This window comes from Nanorana parkeri, unplaced genomic scaffold (genome assembly GCF_000935625.1).
Source record: "Nanorana parkeri isolate BGI_ZX_2015 unplaced genomic scaffold, ASM93562v1 scaffold414, whole genome shotgun sequence".
Classification (NCBI taxonomy): Eukaryota; Metazoa; Chordata; class Amphibia; order Anura; family Dicroglossidae; genus Nanorana; species Nanorana parkeri.
In genome coordinates, this window is record NW_017306682.1 from 45,090 (window position 1) to 66,699 (window position 21,610).

Genomic DNA, 21,610 nt, shown 5'->3' on the forward strand with positions numbered 1-21,610 from the left:
TAATGAAGCCCCAGAGTCATTGCTTTAATTCATGGCTTCTCACACAGACACTGTCTTCAAGATTCCCTTTAAAAAAACCTTTCTGTTAGCACTGTGTTCATTCATATGCTGTGTACAACACTAAAGGTCTTCTGTTTTTGCCTCCAGCTCTTACACTTATTGATTTTAAAACCTCTGGGGACTGGGAATGTAACTACTTACAGGAAGAGTTTTTCTCCTTCTGTGATATAATTGTGCATTGTTTCATTGAGGTTTTTCTATCTGTCTTTTCCAGATTGATAAAGATATTTATAAATGTGAGTCAATTTGGTGAACTCAAGCAATGCATAGGGAACTTTTTAATGCACTATATATACATAGCCACCACCTGTTCCTTCTTTTTAATAGGGAGAGTACTATGTTTAAGAGCTTTCTCCTTGGAACTGTCCCTGGTTTTAACAAATGGCAAAATGCACAAAGTAATCCTTACATCCTGAATGATACTTACAAGGAGCTTAAATAGAGAGATAATGTTTCAACACAAAATAGCAAGTGTGCCCATTCAAAAATAGAAAAGGTTGGGGATATTGCAAACAATGCTGAAGACTGCTAGGGAATTGCTTAATGTTGTGTTCATTTTGCATCCCAACTGAGAGCAAACAAAAGTAAATGTGAACTGGGGGGCAAGGGCCATTTTCCTCTTGTGCCAGTACGAATAATATTTGTTAGGCTGGTGGCCCTGAGTGAAGGCACTCCTCCATTTAGACCTCAGAAAGAGACGCTCAGTCGCACCACTTTGGTAACATATGGTAATGCACGTTGCATGTATTGTGAATGGCACCCTAACGCACCTCAGAATGCACCTGCGTTGCACCACACCATGACTCATGGTAAGGTACTGACATGTGTTACATCGTATTTTTTTTAAACATAGAGCATCTCTTTGGACCATTTGGGGGGATGGCAGGCAGAGCGGCATGGCAGTTTGCCATGAGCCTTCCTCCCCCTTTCTGGCCAGAGCATCCCAGGTTGCTAAGAGCCAGGTGGGGAGATGTATAAGGACCATACACATCTCCCTGCCCAGTTCATAGCAACCAGTGACATTAGAGCTGGCCAGAGCATCCAAGGTTGCTATGAGCTTGTCAATTAGCAGGAGCCCTGTCAGGTAGGCTGTACAAGGCCCCATGGTTTTTGATGGCAGATATAGCACCCTATAGTGTCATTAGACCAATGACCCACAGCTAGTAGAGCTCAGGCATACTGTATGTAGCAGAGACAAGCCTGCTTGGGTCCTAATATTACCAACCAGCCGTATTGATGCTATCCTGACACGTGTTTGATAAGGTAGTGAAGTGTTTGCGGGGAAAGTCGGAAAGATGATAAATGTGCACAGATGGGGAACAACATTGGCAATTGTTTTAACACCTTCTACCCAAGCTTAAAATAGAGCTCATCTGTGAAGAGCTGAATTTAATTCACACCACAATGAGAGCAGACAATGGTACAACAACCCACACACCCAAGTACAAAATACTTGTATTGCATTTGTTCTTTCTTTTATCTAAGAGGCCACTTAATCGAGGAATAACATAAATATTTTTACACTCGAAAGACCCTTGGGTGCCGTTTACTGGATCATTTACGCAAACCGGATTATGTTCGCTGCTGGAGAGTGTACAGTATATGCAGAGAAACATTTATGAAGCAGCCTAGCCATTGTATCAAGAGTGGCCAAGCTGTGGGCGCAATATTTTATGGTGATATTAGAAGCAGTATTTTGGTTGCTAGACCTTTCACCATAATTAGGTGTTGTAAGTTCAAAGGACTGCACGTTTGAATTAATACTATCGAATTCACCAGTTTATCACAGTGTTTGCATATATTTATATGGCTTTTTCTTTTCTTTAACCCTGAAAAATTATGTATTTTAGTCCCTGGAAACATGTTTGCTTTATTTAAAGCCCCACTTAGTGCAAAATATGTTTTGGAACAAAAAATGCCATCAGGCATTGCAAGACTGTGACAGCCAAAGGCATGATACCCAGGGCCAGAAGCATTATGGGATTTGTAGTTTCAGCATAGCTGGAATGTCAAGCTTGCCTACCCTGAGAGGGGACAGGCGGCTGCTATGGGCCCTGGGGGTGGAAGGGGGCCCCATTAGGTTGTTGAGGCAATTTAAATTTAGAAAATGTGAAGATAACACAGTACCGTATCATTAAAGCTTGGAGTGGTTGCAGTTGCTGACAACCCTAATTCTCCATAAAGTCTACAGTGTAGGAAAGCTTACATCAGATGCACAAGAGGAGTCTTTGAGATCTTTCTGTCATTAGTCACAGCTCAGAGAGAGGTTGTCACGGGGTCCACAGCGTCACATTTTTGCTATGGGGCCCCTTGATCTGTAGTTTCGCCCCTGATCAGACGAATATTATTTTTTAATTTGAGCACCTAGACCAAAACGAGCGGTTAACCCTTCCAGTGTGGGAGTAGCCCCACTACAAGGATTAACTTTTTATATTCCTGGAGTTCCTCTTTATCTTATAATACAATAAATAATTGCAGATTTGTACTACTAGAGAGGTACAGTAGATGATAAGAATGATCAATGATCTGTGAAAACAGATGAGCTAAATACTGTAATTGAAGATTTTACAATCTGCTGTTCAACAGGCCGGCTACTGACATAAATCAATACACAGACACTTATTTTATGCACGACGGCTTAATTAAAAACAGTGTAACAATATTAAACGGCCCAGAGTCACCTTCAGAGAAGAAGCATCAGAGTCCAGGGCAAATCAAAATGACCACTTATTTCTCCTGTCCTGGTGAGTGATGGAGGGCTCAACAGGAGGGCAGAGTCATCAGTACCGCTGCAAGTAACGTGCAGACCTCGGTATCCAGGCTTATGACAGTCATAGCATTCAGTTACTATCATTAGAGAACCAGGCATTCATTTCTTTTATCCTAGTATACATTTACAAATTCAAAAAGTTAAGCTACATTGTGTTGCTTGCGTTGATGAATGCAGGAATGTAAATGCATGAGCTAACCATTTTTGTCTAAACTGTGAAGCAGCATTATATATGCATCATGTGCATGATTTTTCCATATATGGCATTAGTGGAAATAGGCTTTTAGAGACTTTTTGGTTGATAAATACGTTTTGCTGTGTGAAAATCACACACACCTGGTGCGTGCGTGTGTTTAGGTTAGTAAATCACCCCCACTGTGTCATGTACCTGTTTGGAGACCGAGCTAAATAGGGGGACCACCAGTCCACCACCACTTGCACCACCAGTCCGACTCCCCTGGAGATGGTAACAGGTGAGAGGAGGACTCAAGGAGGCACAAGTGCCAAAGAGGTGTTCTGCAATTTGAGCGCGTTGACCAGGGTAATGAGTCCACAGGAACTGATGCTGCGGGAACTTGAGGTACCACGTATTAAAAGTTCAGAGTGGAGTTGAGTTGGTAATCGGGGTTGAGGTACCAAGCCGGGATCATGTACAGAGGGATCAGATACAGAAGCGTGGTGCCGAATCGATGGTCAGAAGCAGGATCAGGGTCACAGGCTGGAGTCATACACGGGTAAATCTGATGCTCAGGTGAAGTACCAAATTGGAAATTGAAGTTGTCAGCCAGGGTCATGCACAGGTAAACAGAGCCACAGGAAATAGATAGCTCAGGAACAAGGGAAAGCTAAAGACCAGCCAGCAACTAGCTCAGTGCTTACACTAATTCTTAGGCCATCTGATGCCACTAACGTATGCACACCAACGTCTGCGTGCAACATTTCCATTACGTTTGTGGGTATTTATGTGACACTGGCCTGCACATTTTCACGCACATCTTTGCGTGCATTTCTGCGCACACGCATGTACCGCCATGCACCCGACCCCTGTTTACAACATGCTTGCCCATAATCCTGAGGGCAGGATTGCACGCATGTACCCGTACTGGCCTCTTGGTCAGTACCTTACACACAGCTCATAGAGGTTCAGTAGGAATATGCTTTTTGAACTCTCTGCTTCCTGTATCAGTAGACACATTGAAATGTTAAAGTAGATTTGAATCTAGTCAATGTTGGAGTAACCTTTTAGTACTGGAATTTTGAACATCACATTTTGTGTCTGGCAGCATTACCAGCAGGTGTGCTACAGGATCACTAGATGCAGACAAATGGAAGAGGGGTGGACTCATGCAGTACAGTAATGCCTAAATTAAAAACGTAACTACTCAGGAGGGGAGCAGTGCTCCCTCTATGCAATCCACAGGTTAATTTTACATTTTGACTGGCTCATGCCTATAAATATACCATGGTCTATACTTTGGATTTGTTTTTTTCTGTTAACTCTTTGTGGTTCGCCTAAAGCTACATTTCACCTATCATTACAACCAGAAACCTGTCACCATAATGGCTTGGCTCATAAATATCAGATGACTGCAGATGAGAATAAATGTGGCCAAGTGAGAGACCTGTTAAAGTTGAGCTTAATTTACTCATTTATTTCAGCCTCGCCAGTCACGTCACACATGTACACTCCGACACATTAACGGGATGCCCCTCTGATCCATAGTGACACACCATTACAAACGCTTACACAAACTGACACTGTGGTAAAGTTTTTATGACCTGCTTACAGTTAGGAATCAGTGTATAGAGAGTGGATGAAGCCTCTGCTTTTATAAGATGTAACGAAAAGTGACGCTGAGTTCCAGTAAGACTGGAGGGTTTGGTTGTACGTGTCTTGATGCAATTACTCTACACTGACTAAAGGGTTGCTGCTACTTTTGGGCCTATGAGGTCTGGGGGGCAACCATGGCTGCTCCTTTCCTTTATTTACCAGATGTTTCCTAACAAACTTCATGTCACTTCCTTGCTTTTATGCCGTTTGAGCCATTAATCTAGCTGCATCTGTCTCTAGCTTGTGGTGATAATTCTTGGTTTCGATGATCTGTCCCTGGGAATTTTTGTTCATGGCTATGCCTCCATTATTCAAATCAAAAGATTTTTCAAGTGATATGAAAGTCACAAGGTTTTTAAGCTATTTGAAATGCTGATTAAATCACTTATAATGGATGCTGCTTCCTGTTGCCTTGGCTTATATCCAGTTTTATGGTACTTTGTGCATTTGGATTCGGGCAAACCTGCAAATCAAAGAAAATCAGTTGATTCGGCGGTTCGTCCGAATCTGAAATAACGAATTTATATATGGCCGAATATACTAAAACAATATTCGGGCATACATAAATGAATTTACAGAACACATTGGCTGCCAGCATGTTCTGCGCGTGCCCACCGCCATCTTGGAGGCGGAACGTATGACGTCATACGGCGGTGACGTCACATGCTGAACGAGCGGTGGCCAGGTTGGAGCATTTTGGAGTAGATCTTGGTATACACCAAGGTGGCAGCGCTCGAACATGTGAGCGCCTCCATCTTGTATACCAAGATCTACTCCAAAATGGCAGCGCGCATAAAGCGCCCTCGGCTGATATCGTTCTGCGGTTTTAGTGTGCGGTTTCAGATTCGGAGGCTCGTTGCCTCCGACTCCAAAACAACATTAAAATGTGTTTCCTTTGACAAAACAAATTAAAAAGTTTTTCGTTTTCATTTGTTTCGTCTGGAAACAAATTTTTTTGTTGTGCACATGTCTAGTGCTTGCTTTAACTTGCAGGTTCCTATGGAGCCACCCTTGTGAGTGCTAGTAAGCTGTGTGTGCCGAAATACAGCCACTAAATAGAGAATCTACAAATTTGTAAATGTACATATAGCATGCTTGGGAAATGCCTTAAAGCTGTGTGGTGTTACAGAACACATAAAGCACATATATTCGCCAGGACTGCAAATCTCAAACCCGCAGGATTCACCTCAAAGCCATGGTAGTGGTGAACCCAAACCTCATGTCTAGACATCACAATAAACTGTGCCCTTCCTTTCTGTGTACAGCAGCCTTCACTCTTCTTGAAAGGCACAATATTTTTGAGTAAGTCGGAATTTGTGCTGATCCAGCCAAAAGAGCATTTGTTAGGTCAGGTACAGATGTTGGACGAGAAAACCTGGCCCTCAATTTTCATTCCAATTCACCCCAAAGGTGTTCGGTAGGGTTGAGGTCAGGGCCTGCGCAGTCCACTTGAGTCCCCTTCACACCAAAGAAAATGTGAGAAATACTTTGACCAACTGCAAGGTGACAGATTTCCAAAACACAATCATAGTAGTGGGATCCAACTCCGCCTCTGTCAATATAAAGGATAAACCATTTTCCTGAGGATTAATTGCTATCTCATACGTTTTGGCACTTGGCATCCATTTGCACACGTGTAGAGAAATGGATACTCTGGCCAAGTGCCAAAGTGACAGATATCCATCACACATCCATAAGCGTTGCATTCTGCTGGGCCTGTTGCCAGCATATAGGATAAGCCATGGTCCTCTGGTTTAGATAGCATCTAGGTGACCTCATTCTGGGCGTTCCTCTACCCCTTTGTTACCCATTCAGATATTAGTGATAGACTCAGTAAAAGTGGTCACACACCTTTATTAAAAAAAAACACATATTATACAGAGAATACTAGGACACCTGTCTGGCCTTGGAGCGTTAGCACGCTGATTGCTAAGTGGGCAACACAGACTGTCAAAGACAGTTCATTTAGACTCACTGAAAAATAGAACCAAGTGGGGCTTGTTGTTTTGAAGGTACATCTTTAAAAGGACCTTGCCATGCCCTAGAGTAATAAACTAGATATGACAGCGCCCCATTGCTTGATTTTTCATGGGGGTCCAAGATGTTTTATGGGGTAGCTCAGCAGTTTTCTGTCAGACATGGTTGGCATATAACATACCCCTTTTCTCCTCACCTCCTAACTATGGAAGGTTAGAGAAAGGTGGCCTACAATGCACCTTTTGTGGCTCCTATATTCACTCTATGGCCTAAAGTATGACCTAAAGACACCTGACCACCACACCTATATTAGTTAAACATCCCAATTCAAAACTATGACCATTAAAGGAGCCTCTTCTCTTCTGGGAAGGCTTTGAACAAGAATTTGGAGTGTCTCTCGGAATTTGTGTCCATTCAGCCAAACAAGCATTTGTGAGGTCAGATACTGATGTTGGACAAGAAGATCTAGCTTGCAATGGGCATTCCAGATCATCTCCAATATCCAATAAAGTTGATGTCAGAGCTCTGTGCTGTCCACTTGGGTTCTTCCACACCACACCATCAGATGTCCACGAATCTGTGACCATATAGTGTATATCCCTTAACTTTGGTGGAAACCATTAAACAGTTTTAGTCAGGTACTTTGAATTAATCACTTCAGGGTCCACAGGTGTGCCTAGTATTAGACTCAGCTTCTTCCTCAAGAGCTTCTGCTGTGCCTAGTGTGTGCCATGTTCTAAGAAAAGTGGAGATTTGCCTTCATAGTCAGCCAGATCTAAGGTGGCTCAGCTGGGGGGAATTAATGTGTAGAAAAGCATTCTGTGTTTCGTGGCCCCTGATCCAGTAATCCTAGAAGATGGAGATCACCAGCACTCAGTATCAGTTCCACGTTAACATTTCAGCAAAGGTTCACTTTAACGTAGCCTTGTGAGCAGACTATGGGCATTCAAATATTTCCATATTTTTGTCAAGCAGTAAATTAGTTTTAATCAAGCTCTCACTGAACTCTGCATCTGCAGGTGCTGTGGAGCAGTGCACACTTTAAGGTCACAAGAGATGCAATAAAGTCATTCATATCCGGTCTCATCACTCTACTCTCCCCCTTTTTCTGTGCACGTGCTTTGGGTTTACATAAGAGATTAGAAGGCTGGTAGGCTGCCGAGTCACTGCTGGGAGAGGGAGAACCGAAATGTTGAAATAATAGTGAAAGTATATATGCTGTAAATGATGATGAATTATTCTACAGTGTCTGCAGCTGAAGAATTAAGTGAGGGCTTGTTTTAAAGCTTATTTGCTGATTGTTAATGATACATGCATAATTGAATGTTCATAGCCTGGCCACAGCTCTACTTTAAGATTAAAATTTAAACTTCTTCTTTAAACAGGAAATATCATCATTATTGTCTGGAAGCAAAAGGTCAGCTCAATGTACTTCTGAGTTTTTTATGATCCTTCGCAGCCAGATTCATCAGACCTTTGGATAGAAAATGAGCCTATTGTCAAACAATGCCATGTTCCATCGAGGGTGGGTGAGGACGCTGTAAGACAATACCAGAGCCAGTGAATAAATTGGACCTTATTTTCCCAGGCTTAAATTCAGTGGTATTCAGGAGATAAAGCTTGCATGCTGGCACCAATGGCCGAGGCTAGGGGAGTCTGGGGGCATGTGCCCCAGGTGCCGCTTTAGGAGGGGTGCCACTGGGTGTGGATTAATACTTCTCCCTAGGGGGAAGCAACTCTGAGCTTTTGCTCTAGGTTACAGAATGTCTAGGGATTTAGATAGTAGGGCAGCACGTATAGGAATTTCGGTAGTAGGGCAGTAGCTGCACATGATAAAACATGGAACCATTGAGCAAGTTGTCCCATGAGTAAGTTTATATCAAATTTTCAAATGTGAACCTAGAGTATATGTTTAAATGAAACATTACAGGAGGGAGAAAACGGCAAATTAAAATGTAAGCAAACAGGTTCAGCACATTGTATGAATTTTTCTAAAGGCCTACTCTGAATCTGCAGAATGCCCTGGTAACCTCACAGCTTGTCCACAGCCAGGGCCTTGATTACTGCATAATCAACATGGGGAAGGCAAGGCTTCCAGAGGTGGCACACAAGTTGCTGACTGTCTACGCCTAGGAACAAGCTGTTAAGCAGCATTTGGTGACAGATTGATATGGGCCTAAAGGGGCAGGTATGATAAATACTGTTGATGATATTTTACAAAAAATTTTTGTGGAAGGTGTTAAACGGCAACTAAATAATAGGTTGAGTGAAACAACAGTTCTCCTTTAAAACTGCAGCTCAATAAGTTTAAATGATATAAGCACATGCAAAACTTAATGCAGTCAGGCCTTATACACCTTCACTTGATGTTTATTTTATCTATATTTTATTTAATTTAATTTTTGATTACCTTGAATAGGGCTCATTCTGACTGTAGTTGTTATGGTAACATCCTGAAACCTTTGTTAATTGAATGATGCATTTTGTGCCCTATTGTTGAGACATAATTCTGGGCAATGAGCCAGGGCGTAGAATCGTACATAGAGGTATGTCTTTCCTATGAATTAAAGGAGGATTAAGATGATAGAAGTGAATTTGGCTGACTTTGCAAAGCTAAAGCCTTACCACCTGTTCAGGACGAAAGGAAGACTAAGCCCCAGTGCCATGGGGAATTGAACAATGTGCATTGGCCCAATAAGTAATTTCGTAAAGTAACTCACCTATAAAAAAGCTGGGAGGAAAGAAAATAATAGCATTACCTAGGTAAAGACTGCACATGGGGAAGGAGGCAAATGGTGCTACTTAAATAATGGCAGCCATGGAACATGTTAACAGTGCTGATAGCACACTGAAATTATGATGGGCAGTCTCACTGTCCAAAAGAAATGTGCAGCAGGAAGAGATAGGCAAGCTTCAGGATGTGTCCAAAGCTTTAATAGAGAAAAAAAGTGTTTGGTACCCTGGAGCTCCGATATACCATGTATATCCCTTTGTAGTAATTGAAATAGGTCATCTAGGTCAAGTAACCGGAGTTAATGAGCACAAAAAAATGGTAGCAGTGTTCTCAAAGGAGAGGACACTGTTAAGAGATGGTTATTACACAGACCGAGACCTTTTTCTTGTAAAAATATAAACTTTATTTGTTACAAAATCTCATATTTATCGCACCCGTAATTCCATTTCTGTAGCAAAATCTACATATAAAAAAAACAACGTTGTCCATAACATTCATACATGCATACTTCCATACATACTATGCACTCACACAGATTGCGGCAGTTATTATTTTCAAAACTTTTTACAGAGGGAATTCTCCCAATATAGCTTTTAGACCCTCTCGGTACTTTTTCCTCTTTGAAAATGTAGAAAATTCAGCAAAAAGAAGGGGGAGGGGGTGGGGAGGGGAAAAAAGGAAAGGGGAAAACTGAGCTGTGACTTTACTTTGAGGTATAGGTTTGACCTGTTCCTGGCATCTGATGCGTAGAGAGTACAATGAACTAGGGACTGTTTATCCTGTTTATCTATAATTGAGGGAGAGGAAGTCTCTGTAATCCATATGATTAAAGGTATAAACCGTCCACTATCTTCATATATATATATTCTGGTCTCAATATTTCAACCCTTTTGGTGAGTGAATTCGTCTTAAAAAGTCTTAATTACTTTGTTGCAAAAAGTCATTCAAACTTTCCCAGTGACATGAAGTTCCTCTTGATGTTAAATCTGTTGCAAGGGGGAGACCTGTGTGGGACCAATGGGGATAGTGTAACGGTCGACCATACTCACAGTTAGCTGTCTCTTACCCCTCCATTTCTCGAGTCCAGGGAGCTCTGTTTGTTCCACATTCTCACCAGCAATTGGTTCGTCTGTAACTTTTCCAGATCCCAGGGTTTTCTCTAATACCTCAATGAGGTTAGTCCATTTGTTGTCTCCTTTTTCCTTGGGACCGAGGGATTTCCTTTAGGTGAACACTATTTACGGTAGCTGGTTGTTCTCTGGTTGTTCCGATATCTCAGAGTTTTTTTCCCCCTTACTTCAGTACAATGTGTTTAGTGATTTCCAGACGTTTGAATTCCAATCATCTTGGTTCAGGAAACAAGGTCATTTCTATGGTCCGTGAGGGAGCTGCCGTTCGTGTGGGTGACACAGCATGTGAAACACACACTCAAGGGTGGACGCGTTTCGCTCCGCCCATCGGAGCTTCGTCTGCACCTTCTCTGTGTCCAAAGCTTTGTCTACTAGAACGTACTGGGATTCAGCCATGAAATTAAGGTTTGGGAAGTTGTTCTCCAAAATCTACCACTCCCCAATCTCCTCAGAGCCCTTCATTCTAGCCAATAGAAGCATGCACGTGGAAGGTAAGCTTTAGGCAGCGCCCGAGGCTATGCCTATTAGAACAGCTTGGAATTCAGCCATGACATGAATCTTTGGGTAACTGTCCTCCGAAATCCACCACTAATCCATCCCCTCAGAGCCTCTCACGCCATCCATGAGTGCAGATCATGCCAATTCCATGCACTCCAGTCAATATAATGATGTTAGGCCACACACCACTCACCTTTTTTTATTTACACAGCTTTATTGAAACTCTGCAGGCAGCAGTGTCCACCCCTTCCTTCACCCCAGTGACAGAACCTCTTTATTGATCCCAGCCCCCCTGAGCCAGTGACGTAACAATAGCCATAGCAGCTCATGCATGTCCTATGGGGCCTGGAGGATGGAAGGAGGCTCCAGTAGGGGGGGAGTTGAGGCAGGTTAAATGTAGAAAAGCAGTGTGAATGTGAAGAAAATACTAATCCAGAACTGTATTAAGTATTGCACGGGTTGCTGTTGACATTGACCCTATACCCCTGGGACACTTCCAATAAAGAAGAGCTAATATCAGACATTCAGCAAGAAAACTCACACTCTTTGTCTCTAGTCACATATCCCCTTTGCAGGATATGCAGTAAGGAGACATTGTTTAGCTGCCTTAGTAGTGTAGATTTTATCAGGTTCTGGTCATCCTGATCAACACTGAAATTAACCCTGTATTCCTAACAGTAAAAAATATGTTGAAAAAGGTGAGCTACCTAGAACAGACTGGTTATCTGGAAAACCTAACTTCCTGCTCTGATACTCAATATTCCTTGATAACCTCTGTCCAGAGTTTTGGTCCCTAGTATTGTACTGACTATGTTGACAGCTCTCCTGATACCTGTGGTGGGGGTGTGGGGCATCAAAATTTTGCTATGGGGCCCAATTTACTGTAGTTAGGTCCCTGCCCGTAGCTAAAATGCTGCAGTGAAACCCATTTACCAGTGTTGCCAAATCAGACTTAAAGGAGAACTATGAGGTGAATGACTTTCCCTCACCCTCATAGTTAGAGCCTGCGTGTGACAAAGAAACTGTCACACGTTGGCTCTATATATCGGTAAATGAGCAAAGACATAGCATCGCTCGCTCACTCCGATCATCCCCCTGCAGAGAGCTGTGACTTTCAGTCACCGCTCCCCGCAGTGATTTCCCACCTACCCTCTCGGATCCTCCAGCGCTGACTGGAGAAATGGATGAGGGACATGGCGGGCTCAGCTGGCTCTTCCTCTAGATAGGCAGAGCTCGCTGTCAATCAGCTAGCTAGGTGGCTCTCGATAGCTCGCGATATACTGAGCTTTGGGTCATGGGAGGCGTTAGTATATGTCCTCCCGTGATCCTTAGGAAAACTATGGGATAAAAAGGTTCTCTTTTAAATCACCTTGAAACACAAAAACGGATCATTCCTCTTTCAGATCAGCGAAAAGGCAAAATCTAGTTCCAGTGATTGAATACTAAATTATTTTAGTCATCTTTCATACCTTGAATAGAATTAGGACATCCAGCTCAGCAATGTTCTAGTCTTTAATCTGCTTAAATTACTTAATTGCCTTAGTCTTTTCTTATCAATTTGGATATAATCTTATCGGAGGAAAAAATCAGACTCTTCAGAAGTTGTTTGAAACTTTCCATTCTTAAATTGTATTTGTGTGGACATAGAAAGTGAGCTCTCCTTTGTCACTGTTCGGCACATGCTTTTATCATTCACTTTTAGTTTTTTCCTCTTTCTGTACTACTGTATACAAAAAACCCTTTGAAAGCTTTTTTTCCCTGTACTTTTTAATAAAAGAAAGTCTAGACACTGATGTATCATCAGATTATGTTTGCTTTGAAACTATTCATATGTTGTTGGACATGAAAAAATAAAGTTACTGCGGCACAAAAGAAGGACTTTGGGTGTTAAAATGAAATTGACCCATCTCACCTTTTCACAGCTGTCAGATTTGTTTACTCTGAAACAGATTCTGAAGGTCTTGCTTACTGCAGGGCATGGGTTGATGGCGTTCTGAGAAGGTCAGTTTGGTTTTAGAAGTTTGTGTATGCTCTGGGTACGTCTTTCCACTAAGCGGAAGCTTAGATAAGAAATAAATAAGACATTGTGCTCTTTACTGTGCAGAATATTTCTCTTTCAGGAAAAAATCACCACCCCTGAGGATTTTGCCATGCGTTTTCGCAAAGCACGACAATGTTCAACATGAACAATCTCAATATTCTCAATGGTGCCCATCCATACCTGGTCATTGTGTCAGCTATCACTTGGGGCTTGAAGCACAAATGTGTCAGGGTTCCACCCTGACTTTACTGGTTCGCAGCATTCTGACTTGGCTGCCATTTTACCCACCTGTGTTTCCTTCTTTGCCTGAGCAGACTCTGTAACGTTGCTCAATACTCCCAGGCTCCCTCTTATGGCCAGATAGGAGAGCATCATCTGAGAGAGTCAGATGGAAGTTTCCTGTCTCTGAGTGATGATGTCACCCCACTCACTATATATATAAACCACTCAGTCCAGTCTGACCTTGCCCTTGCGTGGTCTTCCTGCTAGTGCATGCCTGCTGCGCTGAGTATTCTCATTCTGTGTATGACACGATCCTGGCTGATGTTCTCCTATGGCTCCTGCTCCTGGCTTGTTACTGACCATGCTGATTTCCTGGCTCCTGCTCCTGGCTTGTTCCTGACGACGCTGATCTCTGTGTTCCTGAACTGGCTTGTACAACTACCCACTCCGGCTGCTGACTTTGGCTTGTTCCGGTTTATGATTTTTGCTTGCTCCTGTGGACACTGTTCTTAATAGATATTTCAACTAGCACCTTTTGCTTGTCTGGTTTTCATTGTGCTCTGACAAAAAGTACACAAGCGTCAATGAGAGTGTAGTAAACTTTTTTGTGTGTGTTATTTTGTGCCTTAGAACTATCCGCCTCGTAGTAGCTAGCTTTCAGTTAGCTAAAATAAAAATACTCAAGCCTGAAAGTGCCTAAAGAAAGTACAAAACATGGTTTAAAATCTCTTGAAAAAGCTCATGCTCAAGTGTGAATGAGGGCTTAATGTGTTTGCCAATTTAAAGCAGAATTACACCCTCCTATCCTTTACAGCCAAAGAAGGTGCCATCTTAGTCTCTATTTAGATTGCAGTTGCCAAGGTGCTGCACATGTGATCAGCTATGACACCAGCCATGTGAGGGCTTGAAAGTTCGATTGAGAGCTGAAATAAGCAGACTGGTAACCTTGACAGTTGTCATGCCTTAAAAGTAACTATTTTGGGAGACAGCCAGTTGGTAGGTCAAGTTAGGCTTTAAGTAGAGACTGGCCATACATCCATCAATTTTTTTTTGTTCAACAAAAAAAATTGACCCAAATCCTCCATCGGCAGAAACAGCGTCTTGATCGAGGAACCCCGCTGTTTACATTGTATTACCCAATCAGAGGGGACAGCTCATTGGCTGCCGGCTCTGATCGATCGAACATTTTCCAGCTGGCTCCTTCGATCAGCTGATGCCGGCTGAAAGGGAGCCGACAGCCCCCCACTCTGTGCGAATTTTGGCCGGTACATTAAAAACCGTCCGAAATTTAACCAGTGTATGGGCTCCTTAAGACTTTGGGTCCTCAGTTTTGTGCCGCCACCTTTCTTGAATTTAAAGTGTATGTCCAGTCAAAATCTTTTATTCTTAGTTTTGTATTGTGGAGAAGGGAATTCAGCCATCTGTGGCTCTGTTAGAGAGATTTACCCTCACTTCCTGTCCCGTCGACAACGTTTTTACCAGACAGGAAGTTTGAGAGAAAGAAATACAGATGGTTTTCTTTAACAGAGCAGATGAAGGCTAGAAGTTCTGTCAAATTATTATTTCCGGATGAGCCCTTGTTCTAAAATTTGCCTCACTTCCTGTCTTTTAAAACCATTGTCAGCAGGACATGAAGTGAGGCTGAGTTTCTGTAATGGAACCCCAAATAGCAGTAAAACCAGACAGAAGTTCTGATCCTTGCCATAGGCAACTGATCCAGATTTTGTCTACTCCAGTTTTGATAAATTCCCCCCATTGTGTTACTTGAAATACACTTTAAAGCACTTCACGCCCTTACTCTTCCCGCTTTACTGCCCCACTAAAAATGCTTTTGTCTTTTCTGCTGTATGTCTCCAAACAGAGCAGGAAGTTAAAAGAAATCTTTCCAAAATGAGGGAAAAAACACCTTTTGTAACAGAAACATGTTTCCCAATTGAAAGATTTCCCCACACGTCCTACTTTCTGTCCCAATGACAATGGTCACCAGGGCAAACGGAGAAGGTGACTCTGCCCAGCAGGAACACATGCAGGAATAAACACCTGGATGCAAGGAAAGTGCCATGAGTAGAATGTATAAAGTCCAGATTCCACCGCTGCAACTGATTGGGTGGCACTGGAAGGAACTTCTTTTCATGATTGGAGTAGCTCAGGTTTACACTATACCCGTTCCAAACCTAAGCTCATCCCTAGTGCTGGCATGGAACATGCCAATGGGAGGGGAAAGGGCTGGACAAATTCCAGGAGAAGGGTAGCCAATGCTCTTTAAAAAAATATTACAGCTGGCACCTAACTTTAAGGCCCCATTCACATTGAGCGATTTATCGCGCGGTAATTCCCACGATATCGCAGCTATTTACTGCGCGATATCGCTCTTCAATGCTTTGCAATGGGGCAAAAGGGTCCTGCTGTCGCGGGTCGTGTGTCGCTACAGCAGGACCCTTTTTGGAGCGGATTTTGCCGCGATTCTCGCTTGCTCAATGCAAGCATTTGCGCGATATCGCGTGACAAATCGCGCGATATTGCGCAAAACGCAAATCGGCCGTCAAACGCGCAATTTGCGAATCGCGCAGTGTGAATTGGGGCCTAAAGGTTTTCTCTAGTTGTCAATGAAGCTGGCTCCTAAAATAAAAAAAAAATCAGACTGGCTCCTGGATTGGACAGAATGGCTTCTGGATTCTATATAATTATTCTTCTAGCCTTGAAGTAGAGACATCACCACCTCAGACTGCTGCTGCTCCTTCAATATCCTTTCACAGGCTAGTGCCAGGGAGGTGACCAGTGTTGCTTGACTGAGAAAGGTTTGGTCACCAGGCTGGACGCGATTTCTGGTGGGCTGTATAAATTTTAGGATTACGTGGACAGAATAACAAATTCTTTGGAAGTCAAAACAGCACCTATCTATGTGTGTCACAGGTGTGTTTATTGGTGAGTTCAGCTTTTAAGTGTCTCTAATCCTGAAACATCAAAATCCATCAAACGAATTGGCGTGATCAGGATTGAATCCCGATCTCCTTCCCTGACCAGTATTAATCAATGTAATGTAGGGCAAATCAATCTCTGACCTGGTTGGCAACATAAAACAACAATAACTGTAGGTCATTTTGCCTCACATCCCTTTGTTTGAAACAATTTAATGGAACATCGAGACAGACGTCCTGTTTCATTTTGATGTATTCTTATATCAGTCTCCTTCAATATGATTCTACAAGGAAGCCGTACAGTAGCTCATCCCACCACAAATATTTCAGCACAGACATATACAGTCCAGGTAATTGGTGACAGGCTTGATTTACACATCCCCCATTACCATGGAAACAGATCCATGAATCTATCATCAGTTGACAGTGTCTTGATGCTGACCTGCCATCTTGTTTGTTCCCATTAAAGACATTCTAATCCTCATTAAAAGGAGACAAAACGAAATTGTAAAGCTCTTTGCTGCTGACTTTCTGTTATTTTAACACGAAATTCAGTGTTAAACTAATGCAAAGGAGGAAGAGAGAGGAAGTAAACGCTGTGACTGGTTATCTAGGGCCTATTTACATTTTTGTAAATGAGTCCTAGATAACGAGTAATGTAAATTAATCTGTGCGCGTTAGTGCGTATATGTTATTATGCATCATGACATTCAATAAAGTGTGTTGCTTTGGGGCAGCTCGTTAAAAATATTGGGCTGCCAACGCACCCCAAACATGCAAAGAAATCCGAAATGACGAATTTTTTTCTAACCCAACGCAGCTACATTCCCTTAGTTGGGGTGACCTTTAACATGAATGGTACCGCAAAGCAGCAATGCATGTAATGTATATAATGTTTGTTTTTCACATATTGTCTTACCGCAATGCAGAAGTGTGAATGGGTCCTTAAATTGGTAAAGAGTAACTAAAGGCCAAAGGGCCTATTCAGTCTCAGTGAACAATGCGTGGGCTAATGTGCAGAATTTTGCATGCTTATGAGTGTTGAGTTGAGAAAGTCTTGATTGGGCTGCCACCGCACCGCAATGCATGTTTTATTGGACATACCACCATTTATATAACACAGTGCGCTATGGTGCACATTGCATTGTGGTGCACTGGCTAGGTTCATTGTGGTACCACTCAGAATGCCCTCCTTCATCCAGCACACAACTACAGAGGTATAACTTTGAGCAGAGATCTATTCTGAAGTGACATATTGCAAACTCTTCATAGGACCTAATAAAGAGTAGAGCGGAGAACATTCTGACAATTGTCTGTGTGGCGGCCAGGTGGCTCTCGCTAGATCAGGGGGGCTGAATTTAAAAGTAAGGGGCTCATTTATAATAAAGAGTGAATGACGCTGTCCGCTGGTCACCGCAGTTGTAGCTTAATCTTGCACCTATATTGTAGTCCATTCACAAAATACATGCCAAGATGTAGAGCCTGTGGTGTCCTGTCCTCTTGAGCATTCCTTGTGTAAAGCAGAACAAAAAATGGGGATAGAAGCACTACTACCATAAGGAATTGGTTTTATGCAAAATTGGAGAAACTTACCACAAAGTAATAGCTGATGCGATATCATCAACGAGGGGTGAATAGAAGGGGGACTTCCACTGGTGGGGATTGTGTACAATCAGTTGTGCTTGTGGGAAGGTCAGGGGGAATTGAGGGTTGTGGGGGTGCAGGATGGTGGTGGGAGCCTGTGTCCGATTAGTGCATGGAAGGGGGGTGACAGGCACGGATGGACATGGGCTGTTGGATGATGTTGGGACTGAGGGGGGTAAGGTGCAGCTGGTGTGCACTGTGTTGCTGCTTGAGGATGATGGGCCTGGCCTTCATCCCCGCCCTCCTCGGCAGCTCCACCCACTTCCCCGCATTTTAAAAAAGCCGTTCTTTCCCGCCAACCCTCCCCTCATCGTCCGGCTTGAAAAAGAAGACCTGTGGACACAATCCCCACCAGTGGAAGTCCCCCTTCTATTCACCCCTCGTCGATGATATCGCATCAGCTATTACTTTGTGGTAAGTTTCTCCAATTTTGCATAAAACCAATTCCTTATGGTAGTAGCGCTTCTATCCCCATTTTTTGTTCTCCTTGACAAACGTCGGCCACCCCGGTCCGCATTCCTAGAAGCTGCACACCTAGCGTGAATAAAACCCATACCCAATCACCCTCACCCTCGTGGTAGCGCTGTATCAGGGGACTGCAATCCCAATTTTCCTTGTGTAAAGCAGAGAACTTTCTATGATGGGAGAAAGGGTGATCACTTGACAGAACAGGCTTCCTTCTCCCGCCCCTTTTTTTTCCCCATTCATTGAAATGTCTTGAAGAGTCTAACAGCTAAGCACATTTTTCAACACATCGCCATGGCCAGATTTACTTTACTCTTTCTGCTGCCCCAAGGCCAGGTTCCTCAGTATGTCCCCTGCCTGCCAATGGCTACTAGATGGCGGCAGGGTTGGTTTTATTTTTTTATATGTTTTCTTTATTTGTTTTTACTTTTGTATCACTTTTTTATTTTTTTTATTTTAATTAATTTTTTTACTTTTTTACATTTTTATTTATCTTATTATCTTTTACTTTTTATAATTGTTTTATCTTATTATTTTTTACTATTTTATAACTCTTTTATTTTTTAACCTTAATCAATATTTCCTATTATTCTCTTTTTTCATTTTTTTTAATTTTATTTCCCACAAGGCCTCGGTGGCCTTGTGGAAAATCCAGCCCTGCACATCGCTGTACTATTTTACTTAATAAACGAATGGCTGCAGTAAGGAAATGAGGCCGCTTTGTAAATGTACCCCTAAGTGTACTGTGCTATAAGTTGTACATGTGTCATTTATACATCCCAGTAAGTTATAATTATCTTTAACCAAGGAGGAACACTTGTGAGATGCCTGGGATGATATGAATATTCTTTACAGAATGCCTAATCAATACAGAACTTCCTGGTCTTAACCACACAGAAAGATTTATGAAGCAGATATTGTGGTTTCCATGCAACAAAAGCTTAAAATGCAGCTATGGAAACCTTATAGGTCCAATGAAAAATAAAGATTCAATAATGGATTATGTTCTTAGCAATCGGATGCGTGCAGAGTTAGTTGTCTCTGTACAAATGATCTCTCTGGAAGTGTATAATGCGTTGTGCAATGTTCAACATTCCCAGACTGGGAAACAGGACCAGAAGAAAACATGAACAGGTTGTTGTTTAAGATGAATTTGATGTATTTGTATACGCATCTAAAGGGATTCAGCGAATACCCTCTATTATACAACACTGGCAAGCAAAGCAGCTCCTCTCTGCTCTTCGCACAAACTCTTTTGTGCATGCGTTCAAACACTTTATTGAAGGCATGTGCTAGAAGCATACACACTTTAGGGCTGCCGTCATTAAATTAAAAGGGTATTTTAAGCAGAATAAGGTCATGTTTATTAATAAGCTGCACTTATTAAGGGTATATAATAAATTGCATACTAGCAGTGTGAATATGTTCAGTTAAAAGAGAGACAGTCTGATAGCAATCAGTTTGTGATGTGCACTCTCTTTAGAAAACTCATAGAGGGGAATTTATCAATACTGGAGCAGACAAAATTTGGAGCAGTTGACCAGGGCAACCACAGGGGCGTCCCGAGGCCAGATGTCACCCTGAGCGGAGACCAGGTGACACCCTGCAGTGACATCATCGTGTGTGATTTTCATTGAATTACCGTGCCTCGACCTCAGACCAAATGCTTGGCATGTGGTTGCATTGCGGTCCCATTCACCTCGCGACATGCTGTACAATTTTTGTATACATCACTGTCTGGCCACAATGCTAACATTGCTGCAGGTAGCTGAGGAGAGGTAAAGCCATCTGATTTAGCACCCTTCAGCCACCCTCCTAAAAGTGGTCTTACAGGCAGTTTTTACATCTCAAAGAGATCATAGTACTCCCCGTGCCAATGCCGTTTTCTGCTTTACTTTCCAGAAGCACAGCACCATCTTTGTTTAGCCACTAGCTACATCCTGGTGCCTGGGCATCTATAGTACAACTGACGCATGTGCAGTTATTATGGGTTGTGTTTAAAATGTCTGACACAGATTATCCCTTGCTGCAGCCTTTTACCTTGTGATTTATTACATAGTTATAATGTTCCAGTCTGGTCAATGGGGAGGGGAGACTACTGAAATGCTTTCTCCTCCCTGCAGCAGACAAATAATATCATCTTAGCCAAGGTAAAATCATTTGAATGGAGCGCAAGGGCTGCTTTGTAATGATAAAATGTATGGTAACTTTGAAAAAAGATGTTGCTCCAATGCTCCTGTTGTGACACATTAGGCATATATTTTTGCAGGTTTGTAAAGTTGCCAAAAGATCTACTTTAAGCAACTTCCGTGCCCATGTAAAAACAGACTTGTAACCATATAGACTGGTATCATTAAATATATAGCCATATGGTCTCCATCATTTCCTTCTAGTGCTGCACGGGGCACATAGTGATGAAGAATCTTCAAACCACTTTCAGATCACAAAGGTGTTGTGATTAATAGAAGGTAAAGGGTGTCCTCGTGATTTTTTAACAATCCAAAACTGAATGGCACAGATCATTTGGCAGATACGATGTTTTGTGAGTGCCAGAGCAGCCATCTTTCTAGATGTAAATCATTCATAAGCGATGGGGGAAGAAAAATGGTTAAAAATGTCCCATTAATAAAATAAATGAGAGTGAGAAGAATTCCAATTAAATTTAATTTTCTATCATCATTTCTATCGGAGTAGAAGACGGATAATGACAAAACACCAATACGCAAGATTCATTTAAACGCTGTCGGTTAAGTACATTGTCGGAAATAATGGCTGCTTGAAAGTGCAGCAAATTAACTGTAACTGAAACATGTTTCGCTGATTCAAAAGAGCAATGATGTGTGTGAAATAATGCAGGATACATTAGTAATTAGATTTCGTGAAGTTTGAGTCCCACTTCAGAGACTTCTGCGTCTTGATCTTTTTTTCCACTCCATCGAAGCTCGGTAACATGTAAGATTTGTTCCAGCTAAGGTTCCTTCGCAGCCATTTTAGAACACTCGGGCTGTCAATCTCCCTGTCTTTTTTTTTTTATGAAGTCTTCCATAACTACGACAGTGCAAAGGTTAATCCATGAGTATGTATCTCAGGGGGGAAAAAAAATAAAAACAAACATATGGTTGGTCTACATCTCCACAGTGATTGTACCTTTTCCCATGGTTTATCCCTTTAAAAATTCTACAGTTAAAGAAAAATACTTTGTAATCGCCAGAGTATGCCTAATTTCCTGTAAGGCTGACAACACAGTGCCTTTTCTGCTCTGAAATCCCAGCCAATGTTGTTGGCCCTGCTGGACTACATACCTCTACCCATACCCCACC

At 42.3% G+C, this 21,610-nt stretch overlaps 1 protein-coding gene across 2 annotated transcripts in view; it reads left to right on the plus strand.

The window, feature by feature from the left end:
* SYT9 (synaptotagmin 9) overlaps positions 1–21,610 on the plus strand; it is a 107,727-nt gene that overhangs the window by 21,055 nt on the left and 65,062 nt on the right. The gene's annotated exons all lie outside the window — the stretch shown is intronic.